General features: G+C 50.8%; 1 protein-coding gene across 3 annotated transcripts in view; it reads left to right on the top strand.

Annotated features, from left to right (window-relative positions):
• Positions 1–16620, top strand: part of TGFA (transforming growth factor alpha) — a 106346-nt gene that overhangs the window by 20185 nt on the left and 69541 nt on the right. The window lies entirely within an intron of this gene.

The raw sequence follows: 16620 nt of genomic DNA on the forward strand, positions 1-16620 counted from the left end.
TTAGGGCAGAGAAACCCAGAGCAGAGAATAATCTCTTGGTTTGTACATTTGCAGCTTGTGTGTCCTCTGGTCCCAGGTGAGTTCATTTGATTTGCTCCTTGTGGGCCCTTCTCTCTTGAGCCTGGGATGCTTTAGTCCAGGCAGGAGTGGGAAGGATACATGGTGAACAGGGTTAGAGGCTGTGCGAGCTTCCAGAAAGCCTTGAGCCCAGCTGTCACCATCCAGAGGCTGGCTTCTCCTGGATGTTGAATGTGTGTCTCACATGTGAGCCTGCATTTACCGTGGACAGATATTCCTGGGACCTGCCTGGGGATAACCAGGGGCAGAAACTTCATTCCAGTTTGTAGCATTCTGGGGAATCTCAGGGATTTGGGGTAGACTCTGGAAGGGAACTGTCAGCAAAAGCTCTTTAGAGAAGTTTGAGAATATCAGGATCCAGAGAAAACTGACTTATGTTGAGGCTGCTAGTGGGTTTCTCTGGGCCTGTGTTCTTGTTTGTTTATTCATTTGCTTTTTTATTTTTTGAGGGAGATGGGGTCTTCCATCTGAGGTGGACAGGAAAGGTTTTTGAAAACATTGATGTTTGAACTGGGCCTTGAAGGTTGACCATGGCCTAGGAAGGTGAAGAGAAAGCAGAGGAATAGTAGAAGCAGAGACAGGGTAAAGAGGGGTGGGGGGTGAGGGGCCTGCAGGATCGAGACCGAAGCACACGTCCTAAGCTCAGCGAGTCTTGTTTCTGTTCTGTTGTATACCTGACCATCTCTTGAGGCCTCCCCCGCCACCCCTGTCACCTCTCACCTGGACTTCTGCAGTGGTCTCATCCCACTCTAATCTCCAGTCTTGCCTCCATAAGGCTTCTTCCCTTCTCGGTCTCCCCAGTGATTCTCCTAACACCTACATCAGGTGCCACTGTTGTTCTGCTCAAAAACTGCCAGTGGCTGTCAGCTTGGAATGAAATCCAGAACCCTAGCTGTGCCCATGAGAGATGTCTGCTCTGGCACCTCCCCAGCCTTGTTTCCCTCCACTGTCCTGCTCCAGCCTTGTTGCTCTTCCTTGAACACGCTGAGTTTACTCCTACCTCAGTACCTTTGCACTTGCTGTTTCTTCAGTTTTAGATGCTCTCCCCCCAGTAGATATTTGCAGGACTTTCCCTCATTTTACTCAAGTTGCCATTAGATGTCACCAGTTCAGACCGTGATGACTCTCTTTATCTACATACACACTCCATGATGAAGAAAACGGTCCGGTGTTGGACTTATTTCTTGGAGAGCTGTCACCATACAACAGTTCTAATGGTGTCGTCTTATTCCAGAATGAAAGAACCTAGATTTTATCAAGTCCTTACGAAGTGCTCCTGCTCAAATAAGAGTTCAAGTGTTGGCTCTTGTGGTTCACACTCCCTGACCATCTCTGGAACTGTCTGACAGGTTTGGCCTGAAAAGGAACTGAATTCATTCAGCAAGTATTGTTGAGAGCTATTTATATGTCAGGCACTGTTCTTGGGATTGAGAATACAGTCACCCTAAAAACTCCATCTCCCCCACCTCCACTCGATCCCAAGGACACAGAAAATAAACCTACAATAAAATGTCAGGTTATAACCATGTGGGGGATGGGGAATAAGCCACTTGCTTCATTACCTTGCTTGTAGGTCTTCACAGAAGGGTGATGTTGGACAATTAAAAGACCCCTGCACTCTCTTGTTCCTTTCCTGCCTGAGTTATAAAAAGGGACAGGAAAAGGGGGATGGAAGATTTCTCTGTAACTGTAGCTTCATTTTGGTATGGTAAAGGCTGTGCTTGACACCCACTTGGGAGCCCACTCTTAGATGTAGCTAGAGGATCAAGAAATTGGATTGGATTAAACCACTCTTCTAGCAACTCTTGTGTTCTGCTCCCTCAATCTCAGAGCTGACAGCCAGTTGACAACAGATTGAAAATTGTATTCAAAACTTGTCCTCAGCTAAGAGACAGCATGTCTACAATATGTTATCTCTTTTATATTAAAAATCACCAAAGCAAGGCCAGTTGCCCTGAAACCAAGATTCTGGATTTCTGTGGTTGTTTTGAAGGCCTCTGATTCCTGATGGTACCTACCAGCCTCTCACTGGAAGAGCCCTCCCCCTCCCACCCCTCCTCTGTCTCTGGCCTATTTCTATAAGGAACGTAATTCTCCTCTGCTTTCTCTCATCCATCATGTTCTTACTTTGAGAGTGAGGCTCAGGATGTGTGGCAGCCCAGACCAATCCCTGACCAGAGCTGCTCATTGCTTCTCCCTGGGAGCCACTATCAGTAAAGGTTTATCGGGCACATCCGTACAACACACTTCACGATGTAAGAGAGCTAATTGTACTTCCCGTCCTCTGAGCTTTCAGCCAGCTGGAATTCAGAGTGATGGCAAATCCTGGCCAGGAAGTGGGCCTTGGCCTCTGTATTTACACTCAGCCAAGCTGATGGACAGGGAGTGGGGCCCAGATCCGTGGGCCTCCATTGTAGGCTGAGCAGTGTCTGCTCCGCATTTCCAGAAAAGTCCAATTCATGCTGCTTATGCCATGGCCTTCCTAGGAGGACATTTTACTTGAACTTAGGGAAGCAGTATGACGGGACAGTTTAGAGCGTAGAGTAAAATAATTCAGCTTCATAGTGTTGTAATTGTCAACAGCTGTGGTTTTTTTTTTTTAAAGCTTTTATTTATTTATTTGACAGAGACAGCGAGAGAGCGAACACAAGCAGGGGGAGTGAGAGAGGAAGAAGCAGGCTTCCCGCGGAACAGGGAGCCCGATGTGGGGCTTGATCCCAGGACCCTGGGATCATGACCTGAGCCGAAGGCAGACATTAACGACTGAGCCACCCAGGCGCCCCTCAACAGCTGTTTTTTTAATAGACTTTTTTTTTTTTTTAGTAGTAGTAGTTTCAGGTTTAATAGAAAAATTGAGTGTAAAGTACAGAGAATTCCCATATATTTCCTTGCCCCACCCCACATAATTTCCCCTATTATTACCATCTTGCCTGTGTGGTACATTTGCTACAATTGATGAGCCAATATTAATACATTATTATTACCTAGTTAATGGTTTTTGTTTTTGTTTTAAACAAAACAAATGAACAAGCAAATAGCTGAATCAGACCTATAAATACAGAGAACAAACCAATGGTTGCCAGAGGGGAGAAGGCAGGGGATGGACAAAATGGATGAAAGGGAGGGGGAGGTATAGGCTTCCAGTTAGGGGATGACTAAGTCACGGGGATGAAAGGCACAGCACAAGGAATACTATCGATGGCATTGTGATAGCGCTGTGTGGTGACCAGTAGGAGCTACATTTGTGGTGAGCTGAGCACAACCCATGGAGAAGCTGAATCACTGTGTCGTACACCGGAAACTCAGGTAACACTGTGTGCCAACTATACTAAAAAGAATAATAACAATCAGAATAGCATTAAAAAGTAGCTGTAAGTTCAAAGATAGCAACTATAGCGTTATTTAAAATCATAAATATGATGGCCAACAGTTGGGAAAATGCTTACGAAGGTACGGTACTGCCACAGGGTGGACCGTTTGGTTCCAGGGTATGGACAGTACTTGCGGGGGAAAAAATCAAGATCTAAGCCTAAGCCTACAAGAAAATATTCAGAGGGAGAAACCCCAAACTGCTAATCAAAGTAGTATTCCCCCCCCTCCAAAAAAAATGTTCATGCTTTTTTTTCAGCTAAATTTAAACTAAAGTCCCTAGTTTACACTAGAGCTGATTCCTGTGTTGTATGTTCTAGGAGTTCTGACAAACGTATAGTGACCTGGATTCCCCCGCCTGCACAATAAGTTGCACCCCAGAAGCCCCCTGTCTTTCCCTATTTATCTCTGCCTCCCTCCTCCTAAACTGCTGGCAGCCACCGATCTTTTTATAGTTTCCATAGTTTTACCTTTTCCAGAATGTCCTACAGTTGGACTCCCACACAGTTTAGAGCCTCTTTTGATTGACTTATTTCACTTAATACTATGCATTTAATATTCCACTGTCTGGATGTTTATCCGTTCATCTACCGAAGGACCTCCTGGTGACTTCAGAGTTTTGGCAATTATGAGTAAAGCCACTATAAACGTGTGTGCAGGTTTTTGTGTGGACGTAAGTTTTCAATCACTTGGGTAAATACCAAGAAGCTCTACTGCTGGACCATATGGTTACATGATGTTTTATTTTGCCACAAACCATTCAGCTGTCCACCAAAGGAGCTGTACCATCTCACCAGCTGGTTTTGCTTCCTGTACCAACTTTCATCTAGATGAGTCTGATGTTTTTTCTAGGCAATGCTTCGGAGATACACTGAATATTAATCAAGACCCCCTTGTCACTGCGCTCCTATCTCAGATTTAAACATGCGGGCTGCCACCCACGTTGTTCTGTCATTCTTCTGTTCTTGCCTGAGCTAAACCATCCTAGGAGAAAATGTCCTCTTTTCCTTGATCTCTCTTCCCTTTTCCTTCTCCTCTCTTCCCTTCCCACCGCCCCGCCTCCCCAGCCAAAAGTTCAAAAAAGTAAATAGGGAAAGGGACAGGAGTAGGTTGGTGGGAGAGCTCCCATTCCCATTTCCCAAGAGAAGAGCTACTGTGTCTTCCCAGATTTTTGGTCTCCCTTTAAAATGCATTAAGTTGACACCACTAAAAGGTACATGATGCTCTCCACCCCAAAACAGTGGGGACGGGCATGTCCTGTTCGTAACTGGTTTGTCTCCCGGCGGCAGATAAGACTTTGCACATACAACTAAGTGCTTTGGGGGCATTCACTGAATGGCTGTGCTCCCTGTGGCTAGAAGAATCCACACTGGCGGAGGGAAATTTGTCAGGGGCCCTAAAATCAGGCAGCAGGCTAAGAGACAAGAATACATCCCTACTCCAATCACTTCCTCCCCCTTAGGGCTTTTGGGAATCTCTTTGGAATCCCATGACTATAAAACACTGAGAGTGGGTTCTGTCTGTGCTTTGTCAGTCTCGTTACTTTATAGGTGGGCTTCATGTTGTGCAACCCAAGTGCTCCAGATTAATACAGAGAGACAGACAGATGAGCTTAAGAATAGAGGGAATCTCGAAGGGGGAAGGGAGGATCCCAGTTAAAGGAGAGCAGGCAGATCAGCAGGACCCCCCCCTTCACCCCCCATGAGCTTCCCAAAGACCATTCACAGGGCTCTAATGAGTACCACCATCCATTCATGTGACTTCTGGCTTGTTCCGTTTCCCCCCGAGTTTCGGGTGCTTCTGCTCGTGTGCAGCTGGAGGCTGCATGCCCCATGCTTGAAGGGACTGGCCCTGGTGGGGTGCAGGACTTCTCAGTGGGGTACACTATGAGCATCTTATGCGGGACAAAATCCTATGCATTACAGCAACTTAGTGTCCCTGCTCTTACTGCCTAAATACCAGCAATGCCCCCCGTCATTGTGACCATCAGGAGCCACCCCCATGAGTTTCCTGAGGCTCCCTAGGGGGCACTGCCAGTGGTGAGAACCAGGGTAGGGGTGGCCTGCTCAGGGTCTCCCAGGGCAAGGCTGTCAATCCAACACCTCCTGCTCTCCCCTTGTCCGGATCCTTTTCAGCAGCTGGCACCTGCACTTGTCCCCAAGGCCCTTTCTCACCCATTCTTTCCTCTTCCTCTCCTCCTGCCCCTCACTCATCTCCAGGGCCCAAGGAAAAGCAGTCGACATTTTTCAAGTCAGCAGTGTGACGGGGGTTGAGAAACATAGGGTTACAAGAACTTCAGAGAGTTTTCCCCTTAACTCTTAAAAATCTGTAGTTCCGGGAATCTGTTTCCTCTGGCCCCTGCTTCTCAATCAGTGGCCCTCATCTGATCAAGTGAGTTCTCCTAAGGGTGTCCTGCGGCCAGCCTTGAGAACACAGAACACGATGGAAGCCTGACCGTGGTGATTAGCATTGGTGCAAGGCTGTCTGTCCCCTCTGTCCACCACCCCCTTCCCAGGCTGATGCTGCATCGATCTGAAATTCTTCCAAGTCACGCTGGTATTTATCTTGGCCCAAGCATCGCAATGCCTTTCGCAGGGTGGGGTTCTGGGGGTGTCCCGAGTGCAGCAGCGGGAAGGGATGAGTTTGTCACCACCAAGCTATTCGAATGGAGGAAATGGGGCAGAGTTCAAGGATTGCATATTTTTTTTTATCTCCTCCTGGCGCATAGCCTGCTTGCAAGCCACTTGCTGTGAGTGGTGTGTACCTATGGCCATGACGTAGCTGAGGGATTAGCCTGGCTTTGTTGGGCCTGCTGAGAGGCTAACTCTGCTGGTTTGAGGTCCAGGCCGAGCCACTGCTGACCCTGGGCCTGGCGGATGGCCCTTCTGGGGCCACAAGGCCAGCTGAAACTGAGACGTGGCCATGGGCCTCTGTGGAGGGGGAGGGAGATTTATAAAGTCCCCCGGGACACTTCCAGAGCTGGCATTTGGTTTCTGCATTTCCTGGCAGCCGGGTCTGGGCTCACCTGGTCCCAGTACTGAGGGACCTGAGCCCTGCAAGTAAGACCATTGTGTCTGCCACTTCATCCTGGCCTGGTCTCTGGCCCGTTCCCCTCCTCTCCTCTGGGACTCTGGGAAAGTCAAGCGTAGCCCTTTCCGCAGACGCTCTGATGCCTCCAGTCGGTGTCAGCCAGCTGGTACGAGGTTTCAGAGCACCTCAGCTTGGCACAGCGGCTTGCGACCTCAGAGCTCGGCCCTGGGTGAGCCTGTTGGTGATTCGGCAGCCGGGGACCTCCAGCAGGCCCGGGAGGGCTCCGTGATCCTCACCCCGCTGCCCCGCAGTTCCCAGATGGGGCCCTCCGCCAGCAAGCACGGGAGCAGGCCTGCTGGAAAAGGAAGTTTGACTTAGTACCCAGCCCTTGGCCCAGGTCTTTGCTAAGGCTTTAACTCTGCCCAAGACATGACTGCTTCCTCCCCACACAAAAGGGCGTAGCATAGGTCTGTGTGGGTGGGAGTGGGCACAGGGCCATTCCTGCCCAGAGGAGATGCTTGGTGCATCCTGGTTAGCCCATTTTTTGATGAAGATATGTTGTCCCTGAATGCTGTTGGCTGCAGAGGAGCAGGTCCTCTTAGGCCACCAAATCAGTAGCATTGTTCTAGGAGGCTCTGAAGTGGGTGGGGTGTTAGAAGAGGAAGATGTCTGCATAGCAGTGTGAGGTGTGACCTCACCTACCAGACCTCAGAAACAAAGGTATCTCAACGGGCAGCCTCCGCATCCTGCTGAGAGGGTCTCTCTGGCTTTTTTACTTAGTCCTTTATTTTTTTGGCATGCCTTTCCAGAAGTCAGACCACACATCACCTTTTGCAGCTGCATTCCTTCTCTGTGCATGCGCTGTCAGTTCCGGGCATTTATTAAGATCTCGACTGTCAAGAGCTCAGAGCATTTGGCAAATATTCCCATTTGCCCCTTGAAGTAGGGGAAGAACGTAATCAGTTCTTCTAAATCAGAGATGGTGGGAAACGAGGTCTGGGCTGAGAGCGAGCGAACGAGCAAGGGGGCTGGCCCATGTGAGCGACTGCAGCGGGCCCCGCGCCCACCGGTGCTGACAGGACTGACCCTGTCCGGGGGCGAAAGGAGATGGCGTGCCTGCTGGAGGTCAGGAGGGTGCTGTGGAGGAGGTAGGGGTCTAGTGGGCCTGGAAGGCTGGGGAGAAGGGGTGGGGGCAGCAGGAAAGAATGAGGAAATTTAGGACACCTGAACCAGGTGGACGCATTTGGGTGGAACAAAGGGCTTGAGTAGAGAGCATGAGAGATACTCGCGGAACGCAGGTAAGTGTTTACTTCAGTTGTGTTTCCTTCTCTAGACTAAACTCCTGTGGCAAGTCCTGCCTTTGCCCGAAGAGCCCCTGAGCGTGTAGTGCTCTGCAAACAGCCTTAGGCTGGCCCTCCTGCTCCAAGCCGGTCCACGTGGCTCTGGCCCCCTCTTGACTCCGTCTCTTCCTCCTTGGGGTCATCAGGTGCAGGTCTTCCTGTTTTCTCATAAAGTTTTCGGGAAAAGCCTACGAAATGAGTTAAGGATGTGGAAATAAACGTCTCTGGAGTCATGCCAGCAGGTACCCCAAACAAGTCAGGGTCCTCTTGGCATGCGGGTTCGGGAGACTCACTCCCGGCTCCAGAGAAGGATGGCTCTCTGCACTCCTCCTCTACGGAGGCCAGTTCACATCGTTATTGAAATAGACACAGAGGTGCCTGGGTGGCTTAGTCAGTTAAGCGTCTGCCTTCAGCTCAGGTCATGATCCCAGGGTCCTGGGATCGAGCCCCGCGTCGGGCTCCCTGCTCCGCGGGAAGCCTGCTTCTCCCTCTCCCACTTCCCCTGCTTGTGCTCGCTCGCTCACTCTCTCTCTCTCTGTCAAATGAATCTTAAAATGTTTCTTCTATTTTTTTTTTTTTTAACTCCCCTTCCCTCCCTTCCCCCCGAATGATGGTGCAGTCAGACATTTATGATGGAGTTCAGTGTGAATGGTTTGCCAAGACTGGGAAGGATTACTTCTCACAGGAAGGATCTGTTGCAGACAGTGTAAGAGAAGGAACTTCTAGTCCTTTTCTAGGTCTGCGGCACCTGGGGTGGAGTCTGCCGCGTAGTGGTCCTCAGCAAGTACTTCTTGAATGAATGAATGCGTGCATGCAGGCCAGGTTTCAAGAGTTGTTCATCTCCACTGAAGTCAGAATGAGAACCAAGACTTAGAGCTGTGTGTCTGGAGGGTATACCATAGAAGGGAGGAAGGAATTCTGAGGATCAGCTGGTTTTCCCATTCCCCATCTGCACACCCTCAACACTCACCCCTCCACTCTGTTTTCAGGTTAGTGACCTGTTAGAAAAACTCAATCCAATATACATGGGTCAAAGACCTAACTAGGTGTGAGGCATGGTGCCTGGCATGGGGGTAGAGATGAGTAGCGCATCATCTGGCCGCACCAGAGGGAGACAGAGAAGATGGGAGAACTTCCAAACTACAAGGCAGAATCAGATAAGGTCTGCTCTGAAGAAGAAATGATTATTTCTGACATTTGGGTGGGGCTTTGAGAGGCAAATCTGACTTCATGGGTGGAGGAAGAGGAAGGGGCGTGCCAACCTGAGAGATCAGCAGAATATTCCCAGCAACTCTCGGTGGTAGCTCCATGTGTTGCGTGTTTATTATGTGCCACTCTGTGTACCCCACGTTTTCCATGGGTCCCCTCCCCCCCATTTAATCTTCATCACAACCCTGTGCAGAAAAGAGATATCTTTTTTTTATTTTTAGATTTTTTTTTTAATTTATTTATTTGACAGAGACACAGCGAAGGAGGGAACACAAGCAGGGGGAGTGGGAGAGGGAGAAGCAGGCTCCCCGTGGAGCAGGAAGCGTGATGTGGGGCTCGATCCCAGGACCCCGGGATCATGACCTGAGCCGAAGGCAGACGTTTAACAACTGAGCCACTCAGGCGCCCCAGGAAAGAGATATCTTTAGCTGTTTTTACAGCAAAGAAAACTAAGGCTCAGGCAATTAAGTATCACAGAGCCACAAGGACTGGAGTCTGGACCCTGGTAGCGTGAGCCCACAGCTCTGAGCCAAGTGAGGGCAGGTTGTGCGCAGGGCAGAGGGAACCATGACAGGCAGCTGGAGTCAATGGGTCCAAAGGGAGTAGCAGGTGGAAATAGGGTTTGGGACCAGGTTCTGCACCTTACATCTCTGCTCGGGACTTCAGGCTGGGTTCTTTGAGCGGGAAGCCTGTGGGGGAGTTTAGAGGAAAGAAGTGCTATGGTCCAGCCGGTGTTTCAGGAAACTCACTCTGGCAGCAGGAGCAAAGGTAAAAACGCTGTTGGCAGGCAAACCAGTCAGGCAACTATTGCGATAGCCCAGGAGAGATGATGAGGCCTGAATTGGGGCATTAGCAGTAGGGATGCGGAGGGGGGTTGCGCAGGATGAGCTAGACAGTGCAGAGGCAGACTGCGGAGGAGGCCTGGGCTTGGATATGGGGTAAAGGGGAGGGAGGGGTAGACGATGGCTGTCAGGTCCTCAGCCCCGCCTAGAAGCCAGGAGGAGGTGGAATAGGTCAGGGATGAGATGAGTTTATTTTTGAACACATGGTTTGAGGTACAGGCTTCTGGGGAGTGGTCAGGGTGCTAGAGGCTATAGGAAGCAGGGGAAGTGTCTGAAAACATGTGATCAGTATGGCGCCTTTGGCAGCCCGTCCTTTTCTGCTTGTGCTTTCGTATGGAAAATTCTATTTTTCTCTGACTTTGTGCATACCATTTTATTGCATTTAATCCTTGCAGAAGCCGTGTGAGGAGTTGTCCTCCTTATTTATGAATGAGGATGCCGAGGCTCAGCGAGGTCAGATAACACACCCAAGGTCTCACAGATAAGGACGGCAGGGCTCGGATTTGAACCCGGTTCTGAGGACAAGGCTCCTCTCTGCTCTGCCATCACAGAGCCTGAATCAGAATTAGAAGGTGGTAGACCTTGCAGTCGAGACCCCCATCTGCTCATCTCTTCCTCCCTGATCCTGAAGGTTCCTCCTGAATACTTTGGCTTTTTCCCATCTGCAGATATATTGAGATGGGTATGGAAAATACCTATGAGCATTCAGGTAACACTGGCTTATTTTCCATGACATAATCATGAGGTGTTGCCTTAGACTCATCAAGGTGGACTTTACCACTTACAGCCACCCCAGGGGTCATTAGGAGGGGCAGCTGAGAGTCCCAAGCTCACTGACCCAAATGCATTCCCTCGTGGATTGTGAGCTTGGAGTATATTATCAAAACTGTGTTGAAAATGTAGAGATAGAAAGCGCTTGTTTAGGATTAGATTGAGGGTCTCACCCATATTCTGATATTTGATGTAAATGCCATGCTAAATTGAAGGACAGAATTACCATAAACCAAGCTCGCTCACTGAGACAGGCACACAAAGGCTTTACTTTGTCTGAGCCTTCTTCAAGGCAGGGATCCACCTACAGAGTGTTGGAATGAAGCCATTGTGTGTCCCCCCCCCCCCCCCCCCCCACTTCCCTGGCTGGATGGTTGAGGAAGATAGCTCTGAATCTTCATAGATGCCTGGAATTTATGGACTGGCCGACATTCTGGCCCAATTCTGTCATTAAAGGTAAGGAGCCTAAGATAGAGAGGTGAAGTGACTTGCTAAGGGTGACACGATTCGTAGCTGACCCTGGTCTCTGGGCTCCCTGTTGGCCTGTGTTCCTCACGTCACAATACATACCTGGCTTCTCTGCAGGAGAGAGGAGGAGGAAGCGGTCTTTTCTAGCACGTCTGTGTTCTTTGTACTTGGCAGGAGCAGCAGAAGCAAAGTGGGGCCAACTGGACCTTGTGACAGGACCTTGCTTCTGTCACTTGCAAGCTAGGTGACCTTGGGCAGGTTACCTAATCTCCTGTACCTCTACTTTCTTACCTCCAAAATGGGAGCACGACAGTATCTACTTCCTAGGACTTGCTTTGATTCTCGAGGGAGACTCTGCAGGGCACGTAGTAAGCACTCGAGCAAATGTTGTGGCTCTTACCCGCATTAACGCTGTCAGCCGCAGTGGTAACCATCCTCTGACTGAATCATGTGAGGAGGGAGCTCGGGAGACCAATCAGCCTCCAGTGGTTTTCCCTCCACCACCTGTCACTGGCATAGAAACGTCTTCCTGCTTCACTTGTCCCATGTCACGGCTGTGTTGGGGCAAAGGGGTTGGGACCTTGACCTGTGTGGGTTTGTAACTAAAAGCTGCCGCCTCCCTGTATAGTTGGTTTCTTTGCTGTGCATCACGACGTGCCACCTGCCACACAACAACACTAACCCTTTCAAATAACTTCTCTGTAAGGCTCTCTCCTTGGGTAGCAGGGTCCAACCTGTGTTTTAAAAGCAGTGTTGAGATGCTGGGATGGTGGAAGAAAGAGCCCTCTGTCCCATAAGCCCGTCTGCCCAGGGTGATTCATTCCCGTGTCACATATTTCTAAACTCTCCCTGCTATCCCCAGAGTATTCCTAATCCTGTCTGGCCAGTTCTTCTACAGATTCCTCTGCAGCTTTGCCTGACATCCTCTGAAGCAAGTGTCACTGATGTCTCTGTAAGCAGGGGCAAATGTGAATTGTCACCTCTTCCTTGGAGAGAAACCATAGACTCTCTGAGGGCCATCCTCCCTACACCAGGGCGTGGGGGATGCATGTGGCTGCTTTCAACCGTGACACTTTCGGGTATTCTCGCCAGGGGCAAGCTCCTTGTCTCCCGGTCCTACCAGACTTCCTCCTTGTCCCTACCTGCAGTGTGTTTGTTTTCTTTTTCTTTCTTCCTAACCAGTTCTTACCCTGAAACCAGCCAGCATTGTCCCGTGGATCAAAACCTCTTGCATTTAAAAATACTGATAAAGGGGGCGCCTGGGTGGCTCAGTCGTTAAGCGTCTGCCTTTGGCTCAGGTCATGATCCTAGGGCCTTGGGATCAAGCCCCGCATCAGGCTCCCTGCTAGGCAGGAAGCCTGCTTCTCCCTCTCCCACTCCCCCTGCTTGCGTTCCCTCTCTTGCTGTGTCTCTGTCAAATAAATAAATAAAATCTTTTCAAATATTGATAAAGTCCTACAGTATTAGTTTTTGCTATGCACTTAAAATCCTGCCATGCTTGCAGGTAAACCATAAATGTTGGGATGCAGCTCATAAGGGAAGAGGCCTTAGAAGCCATACCAGCAGGCCCTGGGTCCTATGTGACCCGCTCACATGCATTTTTGTGCCCACACGATTGCCCCGTGCATGTCCCTGTAGACCACAGGCCAAAATGCAGGATTCTCCCTCTCTAGGTACCACCCACCACTTCCTGAGATCCTGGCTGTATCCCATATGACCTTCCAGCCCTGAGTACAGCGTGGGGGGGGGGGGAATCCTGGCTGCTCACCCCACAGCACCATACTCTTTTGCCCCTCTCTCCTGCCTGCATTGTTTCTTTACCCATGGGTCTTTTTTCAGCATCTCCTTTAAATCCATGGTATTCTTCAACCAGAAGGATCTACAACACCCTCTCGCCATCCCCCCCACATCTCCCTGACGCCACAACCTACCCTTTACCCTTTCACTCAGGCAGCCTGGCTTAAAGTGGATGAGATGTGCAACTTTTGATTTCTGGGGGCAACAACTGATCCAAACTGGACTGGGTCAGAGCCGGGAAGCAGACACTGGCTGTCCCAGATGCCAGAGCAGGGCAAGGTCAACTGTGCTGGGGTTCCCAGGGGCCTGAGGATGCTTCTCCCAGATCTGGACACTAGAGCTGAGTGTCCACAGAGGAGGTGGTCACGAGGCTGACGGGTGGGAGAGGATAGAGGGTGTCCCAGTCCCATGCGTGAGTGAGGGGCTGCACTCAGGGACTGGGGTGTGTGCTCTGTGGCCCAGGGGAGCTAGGGGTCCAGCACCTCTCAACAGCAGGTACCATTTGCATATCAGTGGATGGGTTTCATGGTGGCTTCGGTCTATGAACTCACCAGATAAATAGGTTAGCGTCTTTTTTGACATTCTTCCTGTTGGAAACTTTAAGTTCCAAACAGCTAAATTGTAAGGACTGCAACCCTTGTCCCCCTTGAGGGCAGGCCTGGGTTTCCACGCTTCTCTGGGTGGAGGATCAGCTTTCATAGGTACCCCCCCACTTCCCCTTTTTTCTTTTTTGAACTCCATGATCCAGGGATTCCCCTCTTTGGAGCTATTTAAGCAGAAAGGTGCTGGCAAGAGCAGCCCCGAAGGACTCGTGCCCCAGAGGGAGGCCGCTGGGGGGGCCCGTGGCAGGCGAGGGGAGCGCGTGGCTGTGGCCTCCAAGCCCCCATCTGAACTGTGTGTGGTCTTCCTGGGGCCACTGCATGCAGCAGCTGTACTGTCCCCACACAGGTGCCCCAGGGAAGGATTGCCTGTGTTTTGGATGAGCCTCATGGGTTTCTGGAAGGCCTTCACACAGCCTGGTTTTTCCGAGCACCTGGCCTTACGCAGATTCTCAGCAGCCTCGGGTCTGGATTGCCCACACCCTTGCCCCTCAGTAGACCTGGCTCCTAGTGGGGGAAATTGGAGGCCACGGCTGCCTCCAGAACAGAGAGATCAAGCTTTGCTGCTAGGCCTGCTGAATCTGTTGTTCAGACTCATTTGGGGGGTGCAGCTGGGGAGACACACCTGCCAGTGTTTCCTGACAGACTATGGTTAGAGGACCGGGAGTGGTGTGGTGATGTAACGCTGTCCTGGACGTGGACTTCAGACAGCCTTGAGCTTGAACTTGTCTGCAGGGGCTTGGACAAATTCTTCACCTCTGTAAGCCTCCATTTCCTTGCCTTTGAAACCACGTGTTTCCAGAGTCTGGACCAGAAGGCAGGGAGGCTGGGAGGTGCCACATCATGGGTAATCACGATTGACTAACACATAAAACCTGAGTGCTGGACCTGGAACTGCTACCTGTCCCGTAAGGGGCAGCCCCACCTGGTGGGGGAGGGGGGCAGTGAAAAAGGTCTGACCCCTGTCTTTTGGTCTGAGACCCCCCAGGAAAGCAGAGGCCTCACCTCTCATCAACAGAAGTTGTGCCTGAACCAAGATTGCAGAGAGAAGCTCAGGGCATTAAGTTGTTTACCGTGGGATTTTGCGGGTATAGAAAGGAACTGTTCTTCTCCATATTGCTCAAAAAACCCGGTGACTTTCATCTGTGGAACACGGTGATTTTGCAAACTCCGATGAGTTCCCAGAATGCCTTTGTGAGCTTGGCAGCAGATGGCTTTATGGGTGAGGAAGAGAGCGGGCAAAGTAACCTGCCCCACAGCTTGGGGCGGGAGGGTTAGCCTCTCCACAGACTCCGGAGAGTGGGTGTCCATCTCTGCTTGGTCCTGGCTACAGTTGGACGGTATTTGCTTTCTTGTCTTGGCTTTGCTCAAGCAGCGATTGATACGGAGACCAGAAACTACAGCAGCTCTGCTTTCGCTGACTGACAGGATATGGGGCCCAGGAGGGAGGTGGCAAGATAAGTCATTGTTTTGGGGACAGTTTGTGACAGGCCAGAAGCGCTTCCTCAGAGTTTTGCGAGGAATCCCCGTGTTCTTTGTGTTACTACCGGTCACTGGCTGACTGTCCCAGAGTGCTTCGTGGCAGCACCAGCAGAGCCCGATCGTGACTGGTCCCCATCTGGCAGTGTGGACCTGGCCTTGGCAGGAATGCCTCACTTGGATGCGTGGTGTGCAGGTCCCAGACTTGGCTGTTTAAATATGTCCAGAGGAACCATAAGAGCCGAGCTTCCAAAATGAGCAGCAAGAAGGAATCGCATGGAGGAAGGCGTTTGATTTTACCCACTTTCTCTCTCGCTCTGCCCCTACTCTAGCCCCCAGTAGCTGGTTCCTGTGTAGGGGTATTGGGGAAACCCATGCCAGACCTCCAGGAAAAGCAGGCTGCCATTTTTGTGATGTTTCTTATTGCAAAGGCCGAAAGGAAAGCCCTGAGCATGATTGCTTTCCCTGTGCCAAATACGTTTCTCCCCTAAGATTCAAGGCCTTCTGTGTCTACACCCTGAGCGGAAAGGGGAAAGGAGCCCTCACAACCTGCATGCGGGAGGGTGTGCTAGTCCCTTGCAGTTGAGCAGCACCAGCCCACAACTCTGCTTGTTTTCTGTGCTGACTTGATACAGCTGTCTTCTGGGCCAACCCATAGGTGGCCCGGCCTGTGCACGGCCACCGGGGTATCTTTCTGCATTTCAGTTTTAGGAAGTCATTCTAACTTAGTGCATGCTGATTGCATAACTCCCAAGAGGTTCCTTCTTTATTGGAACTTTGCTGCTGTTTCCAGAAACCTCCGGTACCGCGGTGGGAGGGCGCAGAAAGTCATCTGCTGCTGGCAGGGACATCTTCATGGACGTGCAACCTGTGTCATCTCCCCAAGTCCCCATGCTCACAGGGGCCCCGAGGTTGGGGTTTAACGCTGTGCAGTGGCAGTCTTGAAATCCTTAATAGTTTTACCTTTGAATTTGTATTTCGTAAGTGAAGTCCAGTAGGACAGTGGAGTGTGTCCTAGGGACTTGGAGCTTCAGCTCCCATGATCCTACTTACCGCCACCTCCCTGCCTCCCCTGCGTGGGTTCTCAGCCCTGCCACACTCTGCCCCTGGCAGGGCCCGGACACAAAAGCTGGTGTTAGGTGTGTGCACCCCCCGGCCTTTTGGAACAGGGCATGGTGGCAGTTGTCCCCATCCCGAGCTGGCAGCTCCATGGCCCGTTCAGTGGGTCACCAGACAGGGGCAAGGCTCCCCGCTACCCCTGATCCAGGTACCCGATGCATCAGACACAGACGTTGTAGTACCCTTGGGGGTCAACTGTCTGCCGTGGTTGGAGTCCCTGGGGCCCCCGGGCACCTGTGAGGTGCGATGCTCAGCCTGCAAGAGTCCTCACAGCTCAGAGACAGACAGATGGCATAAGTAGCGAAACAGCCATCGTGACACGCACAACAGCATGAACGTGCTTAATGCCACTGAGCTGTACACTTAAAGATGGTGACAGTAGTAAACCTTGTGTGTTTCATTACAATAAAAAAAATTATACCGTATTTAAAAAACAAAAACAAAAAAACACCAGAACAGGTAGAAAGAGACCATGGAAGGAAGGAAAAAGCTTTATATTGAGTACCTTTAATGGCACTT

The sequence above is a fragment of the Mirounga leonina genome, unplaced genomic scaffold (assembly GCF_011800145.1).
Source record: "Mirounga leonina isolate KUSES-001 unplaced genomic scaffold, KU_Mleo_1.0 Mir_125, whole genome shotgun sequence".
In the NCBI taxonomy this organism is placed as follows: domain Eukaryota; kingdom Metazoa; phylum Chordata; class Mammalia; order Carnivora; family Phocidae; genus Mirounga; species Mirounga leonina.